This window comes from Poromitra crassiceps, assembly GCF_964638095.1.
Source record: "Poromitra crassiceps genome assembly, contig: HAP1_SCAFFOLD_313, whole genome shotgun sequence".
Taxonomy (NCBI): domain Eukaryota; kingdom Metazoa; phylum Chordata; class Actinopteri; order Beryciformes; family Melamphaidae; genus Poromitra; species Poromitra crassiceps.
Window position 1 is genome coordinate 31852 of NW_028152089.1, and position 10818 is coordinate 42669.

The 10818-nt window shown below is 42.3% G+C and overlaps 1 long non-coding RNA gene across 1 annotated transcript; it reads right to left on the reverse strand.

Moving 5' to 3' along the window:
- Window positions 1–564: 564 nt before the first annotated feature.
- On the reverse strand, window positions 565–2068 carry LOC310771030. The gene is made up of 3 exons (XR_014552374.1): window positions 1987–2068; window positions 956–1103; window positions 565–693 (listed from the first exon to the last, which is right to left on the reverse strand). It is a non-coding gene; the product is annotated as an uncharacterized lncRNA (long non-coding RNA).
- Between the last annotated feature and the right edge of the window lie 8750 nt (window positions 2069–10818).

Here is a 10818-nt window from a genome sequence, read left to right on the forward strand (position 1 = left end):
TCCGCTCTTTTCAAGAAATGCCGCCAGTGCGCGGTGACTCCCTGGTAGACAAATCAGTCAGCAGGAAACTCACGAGACTTCAGCGGGACTTGAGCAAGAGTTGGATTCACAGACCCCGGATAAGGATATTGAGGCTGCCCGGAGGAGAATAGATGGATTCACATTCATTTATGGAAGATATTATGAGGATATGAACCGCTATGTTGCAGAAAATACGTTATTTACAGTGTGTACTACATATGCCCCGTTTTGGCCAGTTCCAGCACTCTACTCGGACCTGAATATCTTCTATGGGGATCCGAATGAAACCAAAAATATCTGGGTGAGTAAAACATCTTAGCTGGAAATAAGGTCCGGGGTAAAAAACCAGAATTCTCCTTTAAAGATCTGAACTAGTGCACAAGCTTGAAAGTGCATACATGCTGCATGCACTCTTCGTCTGGATCTCAACTGCTCCGTTGAATTCCAGGTGTGTAGCAAACACTTTTCACAAAAATCCAGGAAAGAGAAATGGAATTACTCGCGCACCCACGTTGCTCAAGAAGAATCTGCAGGTTCTGGTTGTTTGAGGTGATGTGAGAAGAGACGTCCAGCGGTCGTCAACGAACACACCTCGGTTCTTGGCAGTCGGGGATGGAGCCACGGCTATGTTCTTCATGTAGCCACAATGGAAGAACAGGATCTGCAGGGGTCCTAGTGAGAACAAGTGTGGAATAGAGAATAACCAGAATTAAAACTTTATATGGGTGCAAGGGCCTACCAATAACACTGTGATCATGAACCACAGATCGCAAGAACAAAATTAAATTAAAAATAAAGTAGCTTGAGAAAGAACATATATCTGATCTGTGATAAACCATTGACTGAGGTATAAATATAACAAATCACCATAAATAAGTCATAGTGAATATTTTTCATCAAGTTGAATTTTAGTTGAATACAAAATCAAACTTACGAGGTGCTCTTTGACTGGTTTGCCCACATCCTCCCTCAGGCACATATGAGGCACTTCACCAGGGACTCTCTTCTGGTATTCTAGTCCAGGCGAGCTCTGCAGCTCTCCCTCTCTGATTCTGAAAGTATTTTCTCTACGGCTGTAGCCTCTGGTGAAAGGGAAAATTAGGATTAGCGACAATAATGTTACTAACACAGAAACACGTTGGCCTCTGACATTGTAAAGCAGTTGCATAGGTTTCCTTTATGCCTGTTGAAAACAGGATTAAATATGATATTTTAATGGCCATCATGTTCATTTTAAATGGTATACGCAAGTGTTGTACAATCTAAGACTGCATGCATAGCTTGTAAATGGGCAAAATGGAATGGAAATATGAGTGAAAATGGCTAACAGCAACATATTTGTTGTTTTTTCTGTCCCCCCCCCCCCACCATATTTTCTCCCCAATTGTACTTGGCCAATTTCCCCCTGCTGCCCTGGCAGGACGTAGCACGTGGGAGGATCACGCTATTCCCACCAGATCCCTTTTGCCCTGACCAGAGGAGGCGCTAGTGCAGTGACCAGTACACATACAACTAATCCGTCTTCCCACCCAGACACAGCCAATCGTGCTTGTATGGACGCCCAACCAAGCCGGAGGTAACACGGGGACCGCGAACCTGCGACCCTCGTGTTGGTAGTCAGGGAATCTACCGCTACACTACCCAGACGCCCAACAGCAACATATTTGTTGAGCCTGGTAGTTGGTAATAAACACAAGATCAATAGTATTGCCATGTACATGTACAGACTGACAACAGGCAGTTCAGTTAAGTTGTGGACCAGTGTTGTCATTCATGCACAAATTACATCAATGGTCCACAACTTAACTCAAATCAATCAAATAAATAACTGTCAAACTAAATGAATGTCTGGAAAAACTGTTTCCAGTTTTCAGATGTGTGAGATCATGTCCAAAATAAATCAGCCTTGTTTTTGGTGACTTTCTCCTTTAAGCTTGAGTATAAATTCCAGTGTGGTCATATTACCTTTGTTGTGCTAGCCTATGGAATTTGTTCGGTCTGTTCCGTCACCTTCTGGAGAGATGTCAGCAACAGGACTCCTGTGTTCCTGAGGATACCAAACGACAACATAGCAAATCAGCAAAAAAGCACAGTATACCAGGATGCATTGTACAATACAAACTATAACCTGATTACACTAAGTCTACTGTGTACAGTAGACTGTGTAATTAAAAATTATAATGTAACACAGGTAATCAGTGATGTTGGTGTTAAGGGCAGTTTATAGTAGTGATTTATGATGCTTGCCACCAACCATGATCATATTAATTAATTCTCTCATCAATGTCCATTGATAGAATATGATCATGGTCAGTGGCGACATCATAAATCACAGTAAATTGCCCTTTACACTGTAGGTCAAGAGAACAGTGGAAAAAAGAACTAAGAAAAAACACAGGCTATTTAGTTGAAAGCAGCCAATCCTAAATTCACCTCGGTTTCTTATCTTCTGACTTCTCTAACATGCCTGCTTATCAATGGTTCCTAAACATACATTTTAATAATTATGGCCAATGACATGCTATTTTACATGGACGACATCAGTACATTATACTGTAGACTTGAGCTAGCTCAACATGCTAGCGCGAGGTACATTTGCACTGGGGTAATGGCGTTAGCTACTAGGTTACTCAATATTCAAACTAGCAAAACTATCTAACAGAACACTAACCTGGCCTTACCCTGCTAGCTGGCGCTCAGTATAAACGAGGAGCGCCCGGCGGCTAGCAGGAAAGCCTGGCCCTGGTATGTATCAGTCCCACTGGCTAATTATTAGCAACATTCGGCAACATTGGCTAAGCGGCTAAGGGTTAGCCTACAAACTAAACGTTTTGCAATATCCTGCATACAGTTAAAATATAAAGGCATGATCGTGTAACACTCACCCAAGCAAGGGCTCCAGACTGCGACCATTTCGCCGTATTAACCATTTCTTGACTCTGGGGACAGCTAACGTTACAGCATGCCGCTCAAATTCAAACAAACAGTCCTGTCAAAGCGAGTCAAACACACGGACCAGACTTCCGTTGTTACCCTTCAAAATAAAGGCGTAAAATGCTCTGTAGTGTAACTGAATTTAACCTAAATCACTCTTACTCTTATTATTACAGACGGTTTTAACTTGCCAACATAAACATTCTACATTGATGGCTCTGAGGTCTAACAAACCACACCGTTTTACTTAATATGAAGCTAGCTAGCTAGACAAATTGAATGAGATGGCCTAAAAGGCTTTTCTTTTGAAAACGCGCAGTGTGTCGTGAGTGTGTATCTTTCCATTCGTCATGATGTTCTCATAACGTGTGTGTGTGTGTGTGTGTGTGTGTGTGTGTGTGTGTGTGTGTGTGTGTGTGTGTGTGTGTGTGTGTGTGTGTGTGTGTGTGTGTGTGTGTGTGTGTGTGTTTGTTTGCTTGTTTGTCTGGTTTTATTTGTCAACCAAGCTCTTTGGACATGTAATGTTTTTTTTGCATGTTTTGGCATGCTTGGAGATTTATTTTCATTTATTGACAGCTAGATTTTTACTGAAAATATTTCCCCCAAAATGGCCAGTCCTACACATAACATAACAGCAGGTTAAATTATATAATTTAATTAATTTTTTAATTAATTTTTTAATTTTTAATTTAGTTGTGGCAGTGTGGTAGAGCCTCTGGAGATGATCCTGAGGGCCCTCCATCCATTGATTTCAATGCACCCCTGGTCGGATTGGGCTGAAAATTAGCATGGTGGTGGGTTATGATCCGGGGAAGGTCATGGGCAAGGCATCAAGTCCTGGAACCACGTAGAAAGTCCTGGAAAGTTCTGGAAACCACCTGGAAACCACCTATACGCCCGCACTCTAGGTCAGATGTCGTAACCTCTCATTTTACTTTTTAAATATACTTTATTAAATTATTCAGTCAGGGGTAACAAACATTTACACTAATATATATATTATATATATATATATATATATATATATATATATATATATATATATATATATATATATATATATATATATATATATTATATATCTATATATCTATATATCTTAGATCTATATATATATATATATATATATATATATATATATATATATACAGTATATATATATATATATATATATATATATATAGTCTATTAGAAGGTGAGCAGTTGCCAGGTTGTGGGTCTTTTTGTTCTTATGTCCAGTGTTCTTTGTCTTTTAAGTTCTGATATGATTTGTTTATAGACCACTTCACCTGGGATGACAGCTTAGTGGATAACTGTGGCACACCTCGTCTTCCACAATTTTGCTGCGACCACACAAACAATTGTCCAGAAAAAGTCCTGGTGTGGTCCTGGCATTATTCCATTAAAGACACGATACATCACGGCATTATAATTCACAGTAATATTAAAACCAATACTTTCCATTTTCCCCCACACATATGTAGATCTCTCACATTTTAGGAGCAAATGCTCTATATATCATAAATGATAGAAAACATACTGTGCACTTATTCTTCAGTATTTATTATATTTGAAAATCACTCCAAACAGCCAAGATGATCTCATTCGATTTTTCTAGTTTCATAAGTAAAATGGTATGGTTTGTCTTAGACCTCCCAGGCCAGGCAGAACCATCAGGAGGACCAGGTCTGTCCCCCGGGCCACATAATGCCCAGGTCTGCGTTAAAGTGTTGAATGAATGGACGGATAGACTGACACATGATATTGGGGCAATACAGCTGACCAAAAATCTATATTAATTCAATGTTGTCTTTTCAACATTGAAAAAGCACAGAATTAGACTATCAACATTGATTCAATGTTATTATAGCCTTGAATATTCAACCAACAAAAAATATTATTATGATGGAATTCCAACATTGAATCAATATCATCTTGCTATCTATCCATCCATCTATCCATTTATTTTAATGTAAGATGCAGGATGTCCTGCGCACAATTTTTTTTTTATGGCAAAGGCATGACCTGCCCTACTCTGCCTCTGATTGGCTTATACCCTGATATTTTACCCTAAGCTTAACCAATCATCACTCCTCATGGCTAAACCCAGCCATGCCTTCACCATCCTAGATGCCTTCTAAAACAATCCTAAGATGGCAAAGGCATGACCGTCCCTATTCTGCCTCTGATTGGCTTACCCTAACCTTAACAAATCTCCTAATGCCTAAACCTAACCAACCGATCTTCCCGTTTGGAGGCGGATCCAGAGTCAGCTGCTATCTGGGTACATAATGTCTTATACAATGTTTTTTTTAAATATCAGGTGGCAAGCTCGGGCTTGGGCAGATGGAGCCCCGGAAGTGATACTAAAAGCTGTAGTTCCTCGAATGGCCACTTGAGGCTGGCTCCAAAAGGGAATCGTTCCCAATTCGCCCCCATGTTAAAATGCCTGACTTTACAACTAGATTAAACATGTTTACAGCCTGATGCAGCTACGGCTCTGTGGGAAACCCTTGATCTTGTGCCGTCTCGTGCGAGCTGCGCAAGAACCCCAAGATGGTGATGGCCACACTCCCAGCTTCAAAACTGGGATGTCCAAAAATCAATGGGTGATGTTACGATGACTTAATTTTTTGAACACTTGCAAGATTTCGGTTTCACTATGGTTGCCCAACTCATAGAAGTTTGATAGTACACAAATCTTCTAAGGATCTTGTATGTGGATTTACTGTTATATATATTTCTTACGAGTTCCCAAATCATATAAGTTTCATTTTCCACAAATTTACTAAGAATATTGTATGTAGATTTACTGTCATATATAGTTCTTGTAAGTGACCAAATTATATAAGTTTCACTTTACACAAATTTACTATGGACCTTATATCTGGTTTGACTGTCATATATATTACTTACATATTACTTACAAGTTTCAGGTAAAACATATACAAATTTAGTAAAATCTTTTCCATATGGGATAGTTGATTGCCTCACCGAATAATCTGCTGGTTACCCAGTTTTAGCAGCAGAATTTGATGTCCTGGGGTGGCACGTCCGTGCGTAATGACGTTTCTGCGCTGCGCGGAGATTATGGTGCGCTCCAGCGCAGCGAGGTCTTTTACGCGTAAGAGGTCCTTTTCAAAGCTCTTAGCACAAAGTAATTCACCCTTCGCTAAGTCCCACCCTAGAACGGCCACTGTCCAATCCTACGTTAGCAACCGTTGCTAGGCAGGGCGTTTCGGGCAAGCTACTACTAGTCAGAACAGAAGCACTAGTCTGTAACTACGGGAACAATGCCGGAGTTGTGCATATATGGGACTTGAAACTCCGTAGGACTGAAGTGTTAATAAGTTCAGAAAATATCTGTTTTATTACTCCAGCTAACGTAGGGGTACGGTGGCGCAGTCAGTAGCGCTGTCGCCTCACAGTCAGAAGGTCCTGAGTTCGATTCTCGCCTGGGACACTGCGGGCGCTGTGGTTGTGTTCCCCCCATATCTTCAGTGCCTACTGCCCAGGTGGGTTATCTCGTCGTAAGGGCCTTTCTCTCTGTGTGGAGTTTGCATGTTCTCCCCGTGCTCCCCCAGGGGGTTCCTCCGTATATAACCCCCCCACTAAAAACATGCAGAAGATCAGATCGTCATCATCATCCGACCAGTGACGACAACATCCGAAGTTGGTCCCCGGGCGCTGTACGAGAAAGCGACCACTGCTCCTGGCCTGCCCCTCGGAGGAAAGGACATGCCTGGATGGGTTAAATGCAGAGGACACTTTTCACCGGCCACCGTCAGCATGAGTGTGTTGTGGCCGCATGCATGTGTTGTGGTGTTCGTGTGACAATAAAAGACGGGCTTGTCCGTTACGAGAGTTTTAGAGTAATCTAACGCTAACAGCATGTTCAAGCTAAATGCCTGTTCATAGCAATGTCCAATGCAGTAAAAAAGTCTGTTAGCTTGCAAGCGCTAGTCTTTCACAGTCGGCATAACTTTACCGATAACGATAACGTTAGCTGGAATAACACAATAGACATATTTTCAGAACTTTACCAGCTTGTCCAATGCCTGTGTATGCCAGGAAATGTGTTTAACGTTACAACTCCCATCAGCTAACGTTACACTGTTAGCTATTGAGTCACTCAAGAGTCACACAAACAGACACTGGAGGTTTTATTTAGGTGTAAAGCATGAGGAGAGTTTTTACATGGATATCTCAGTGAAGTGCTTTGACTGTGGGGATATTGTTCACACAGCTCCTCTCCTCATAAGCGTGAGCTGTTGTAAGGATAAAAAAGAGAGCAGGCAGCTGGACTAACGTTAGTTAAAGCCGGGCTGCGCAGTAAATGCTATGCTATGCTTCAGTTAGATTTCATCTGTTCAATCAGCATTTGTTCCAAAAGGAATTAAATCATAATGTTAATCAAAATGCCACAGAAACATTAGCTAATCAACACAGAGCTGCAAAAATCAGTTCATCAAATAATTTCCCCCGTATGACACTTGACACACAACAATATTGTAATAATCCGCTTCCTGGATTATTAATGAAGGAACAGAAGAGGCGAGTACTTGGTCTGCAGGCTTTATTCCGTTCACAACACACAGCTTCCAGCGCTTAGCCACGCTTGGCTACGCTCCTAGCTAACACACTCAGCTCCTAGCTACACACACCTGTCCAGTTCCCTCGTATCTTCAGACTCACAACACACGCACATTTCCCCGCTGACAAAATGGCCGCGTCCTGCTCCACCAATCCCCAACTAGCTAACCACCCCACATGACTCCATGTCTCCTTCAGGTGCGTTACACTATTCCCAGCCGCGTTCAAGTGCGGTGGGACACCCTCTACCACACCCCCAGCGAACCCACCCAACACTCAGACAATCACATGTTTACTGACAACCCCACATCGCTACAATATGTCTGGCTACGAATAAATCAGATGTTGATGATGATGATGACGATGATGATGACGATATGTAAAGGAACACAACACAACTCAAGAATTTCACACGTGTGTAGCCTACTTGTACATCGAGAGTGACAATAAACATCTTGTATAGCTATTTTACATTGGGACCGGTGAGCTTTTCCTTCAAGTTTAATGATCTCTTCATTCACAGTATATACTAGCCAAGAAATGCTATTGTGAATGTACTAGCTCTCACAAGCATATTGTACTCCTTTCTGTCTACTTCTGTCCGATATTTGGGAGCTGTTACTCGAGAAATTGGCCGTTATTTACTTGGGAATGTCTCTCACTCATATTGTTGTGAACGGCCTTTTTACGTGTGGCTTGCTTTCCATAGCAACAGTAACCAAGGGGAGCAGGACTTTACGATGGGGTAATGCCAACTATCCCCACATTTTAGCGCTGAAATGCCTGCGTTGGCATGTGGCAGCCTATGCCCAGTACAATTATAACGCTTGTGTCCGCCCCCAATTTGCATTGCACGCAGCGTTAAATGAGCGCAAACGCTAAATTCCCGCTTTTGGGAAGATAGGGCCCTGTGACTTTCTTCACATGCATAGTTATCCTTTAAATTGACAAAATGTACATGTGGCACAATTCAAACAGGATCAAAAAAGTCATGTCTGTCTCGTTCACCACCGTTCATATTATATTTCTTCAGACGCTGGTACACAGAGAAAGGCAGAAAGTGACGTTCACTTTGTCTCGGTTTCTCTGTTTTCCTCCCTGCCTGCTTATCTAGTTTCAACAATATTTCACTTTTCCTCTGCTGACCAACAGTTTTGTCTGCTGTTCCTTTTTATTGTTACTGTGGGAAAAGTCCGTGTTTCTGTGAACCAAACATTTGAGTTTTGATGTATTTTCTAAAGATAGTAGACAAGTTATATCCTTGGTCGACAAAATGAGAGCGCTTTTAGACTGGTTCCACTTTATTTTATACAGTAGATCGTGAATTATGAACCTCTCCCAAAATAGATATGAAATGAAACTGTCCATTAAGGCAAAGGAAATGACTTTTCATGAAACTGTCATGGAAGGGGGATGCTGCTTTTTGGTTTTTAGGTTTTTCCACCACTTTCTCATCTCATACACCATGGCACTCCCAAAGACTGACTCTTTCTCATACACCATGGCACTCCCAAAGACTGGCTCTTTCTCATACACCATGGCACTCCCAAAGACTGGCTCTTTCTCATACACCATGGCATTCCCAAAGACTGACTCTTTCTCATACACCATGGCATTCCCAAAGACTGGCTCTTTCTCATACACCATGGTATTCCCAAAGACTGGATCTTTCTCATACACCATGGTATTCCCAAAGACTGACTCTTTCTCATACACCATGGCATTCCCAAAGACTGGCTCTTTCTCATACACCATGGCATTCCCAAAGACTGGCTCTTTCTCATACACCATGGTATTCCCAAAGACTGGATCTTTCTCATACACCATGGTATTCCCAAAGACTGACTCTTTCTCATACACCATGGCATTCCCAAAGACTGGCTCTTTCTCATACACCATGGCATTCCCAAAGACTGGCTCTTTCTCATACACCATGGCATTCCCAAAGACTGGGTGGAGCCACAGGTGGGGCACAGGTGATTTTATTTGGGTCACCAAATAAAATTGCAAAGATTCTTCCATAGTCTTTGATTTAGAATGAGTAGGGGCGACTGTATTGTTTTACTGATGAGAGGGGACAGATAGAACCTGTTGAATGAAATATTTAACAAACATGTGCATAAAACAAAGTTGTGATTTATGAAACGTATAGGCTTCATAACGGCTGGTTTACCTGTTGAACATATTCAAGAATATAAGGTGATGCAATACACATGGTCAGGGATGTTTATTTATGCACAAATTCAGTCTTCTGACAATTTATAGTTAAGGTCATGACTCATTTGTGATTGTGGAGAAATCATATCACACAAATTATTAATATAGACTTAATCTTAAAACACACACACACAAACGCGCGCGCACACACACACACACACACACACACACACACACACACACACACACACACACACACACGGCGGATGTGGAGGAGAGTTCACGCTCTGGCATTTGCCTGAGATTTAATTTTAATCCACCCCATGTGTGTGAAACACCTGCTATAACATGGCTACACACACACGCACGCAGGCACACGCATGCACACACACACACACACAGTCATGCACACACACACACACGCGCACACACACACGCGCGCACACACACACACGCGCGCGTGTGTGTGTCATTTCACTTTCTCTTATCAGTCAGTCAAGCTAGCCAGTAATCAAGCCTGTGTGTGTGTGTGTGTGTGTGTGTGTGTGTGCGTGTGTGTGTGTGTGTGTGTGTGTGTGTGTGTGTGTGTGTGTGTGTGTGTGTGTGTGTGTGTGTGTGTGTGTGTGGAGGGGTTGGTTCCTCCCTGGACCTTTGGTGCTGGGAGGTAGAAGTGACAGCCCCATTACAAGATCCTAACCTCCTGCCCTGTCCTCTCTCTCTCTCTCTCTCTCTCTCTCTCTCTCTGGCATTTCATGCTTGGTCCCATGGCCGCGGGGCAACAGGCTTACTGGGAGTGAGAGAGAGAGAGGGGGGGGGAGGGGGAGAGACGCAGCAGAAAAAGGAGAGAGAGAGAGAGGAGATGCAGCAGAAAAAGGAGAGAGAGAAAGAGGAGATGGGACAGAAAAAGGAGAGAGAGAGAGAGACAGAGAGAGAGAGAGAGAGAGAGAGAGAGGATGGAACAGAAAAGGGAGAGAGAGAGAGAGAGAGAGAGGTTGTGAACTCTCTAGCACCTTCCTATCCATATGTTATATGCACTTCAAATCCAAACCAACATGAACTTACTCCATGATGTGACCTTGGAATTATAAGCTTCTGTGTCCCCCACAAAAAAAC